Source organism: Halyomorpha halys, unplaced genomic scaffold, assembly GCF_000696795.3.
Source record: "Halyomorpha halys isolate HHAL.00 unplaced genomic scaffold, Hhal_1.1 Scaffold171.1, whole genome shotgun sequence".
NCBI classification, from domain to species: Eukaryota; Metazoa; Arthropoda; class Insecta; order Hemiptera; family Pentatomidae; genus Halyomorpha; species Halyomorpha halys.
In genome coordinates this window covers 442129-444183 of record NW_027115842.1, presented here as the reverse complement: position 1 = coordinate 444183, position 2055 = coordinate 442129, and the positions used below count along the sequence as shown (strand labels likewise).

The window sequence follows — 2055 nt, the reverse complement described above, 5'->3', positions numbered from 1 at the left end:
AGAAACTAATAGCTAATGTTGCCATGGATACGATATCTATTTATCAATGGTTCATTCATGAGTAAGGGTCGTATCCATGGCAATTTTAGCTGTTAGTTTTAACTATTGCTAAATTTTACCAATCTCTGTTTGGGGCTCTATCAACTTCACTGCGTGCATTGTGATTTTCCTGGTGTCCAAATAATGTTTATCAACAGTATTTCTTTTTCACCAACAAGCAATGATTTATTAACCCTAGAACGACACACTGGGGTGTCACATACCCCAGCACTTTTTAAATTTTGAATAATTTCTACATGTGTATCTCTTTTGCTAAACCCCGCCATGTAAATAACTGTCATTGATTGATTGAGATTTGATGATAAACTAAATAGACAAGAGAGGAAGGCTAATGACAAAATGGCACCCAACCAACAATGCAAGATGCAGTCATTGAAGAATCTGGTACATGATTCATTCAAGAATGATGGTACAAGTCATACATGATTATAATTTAAATGAAGGATGGTACAAGTCATACATGATTATAATTTAAATGAAGGATGAACTGATACTTTTGACCAAATGTGTAAGGGGTACTCAACGGCCAGAAAAACAAGGAGGTGGCCACTCCGTTTTTTTTTTTTTTTGGAATGTTGGATCATGTCGGGGTGAACAGTTATGATATCGTTTACTCTGGTAAAGTGGGAAAATAAAATGAAACGTAAAGACTTCCTTTTTAGTCTGGGATATTTACTTCTGGAACCCTGCCTAAAGAGGAGGCTACAGGCAGAGGCACTTCGTCGGTCACTGCGCCTAGGTATTGATGACATTTTAGGAATAGATACGCAAATAAATAAATATATGATCTTGGATAAACAAGTAAGGTGTTCTTTTTGTAAACGGGGAAAGGACAGGAAGACGAAATTGACATGTCTGCAATGTAAGAGAGCTATTTGCAATGAACACAGGGCGGCAATATGTCTGCAGTGTAGTGTGTGAAAGAGAGGACCTCCACTATGTATTTTATTAATTTTTAATTTAAAAAATGACTTTTCCACCTCGTTTTATGATTTATTTACTTCGTATTTATCTGTATTTAAGAGCCATACAAATTTTTTTTTTTTTATTTAGGAACAACAATTAATTTTTATTAATTTTTTAAGCTAGTGAAACCCATTTTGAAATGATTTATTTTTGTTACCTAGACCACTTAGTTATTTTAAAATGCATTATAAGCATTGCAGGTTATATCACTTATATTTTATACCAATTCATATGTTGGGGTGTATCACACCCCAGAGTGTCAGATTAAGTTGACTTATAGAAGTGTGTCATTCTAGGATTAAACACACAAAATTCCTTTTTATCCATTTTTTTCAAACTAACTAAAGTTGCTTTACTCTAAATGCTATATCTCTCAAACTAATAATCTGACAGCTGTCAAATTTATACGGGTATCTTTTGAAGGTTAACTAAAAATCTAAAAAAAAATAAAAAAAATATGGATTTAAAGCTAGTAGCACCATGTATGTGTCAGCCTATGAACTTTTCAGCCCAACTGCTATTTTATCCGACATTTCACTTATTCTAGTCCTGTTTGGTTTATACTGTCTATTATAATCTATCATTTTATCAACAATACATTGTTTAACCTATCTCACATTCTTATTCGGATGGAATTAGAAGAAAATAAACATGTTGAGACTTATGAATATGTTTTAATATAATTGATAATCAAAACCGTGTTGTTTTTTTTTTGTAAACTGTTACCTTTGTACATTTTATATGTTTGCAGCTATTTTCATCTTGAACATTGATTTTATTTTTTTTAGGAGAAGATGATTAGGGGTGTAAAGTAAAGAACACAAATAAGTAAACACTTATTTATTAGTGCCAACGTTTCGGCCACAATTTCACGTCTTTATCATGGCTAAGAACTAAAAATAAGATAACAACTAATGAATAAAAGGATATAAAGGATGATTAGAAAATAAGACACAGAAAATATTTTTTAATCATTCTATACATACATCCTTTTATTCATTTCTTTTTACATTTTTTTTTTTTTTTTTT

At 31.4% G+C, this 2055-nt stretch overlaps 1 protein-coding gene across 1 annotated transcript in view; it reads left to right on the top strand.

Moving 5' to 3' along the window:
- Positions 1-2055, top strand: part of LOC106678999 (proton-coupled zinc antiporter SLC30A2) — a 21984-nt gene that overhangs the window by 17017 nt on the left and 2912 nt on the right. The window lies entirely within an intron of this gene.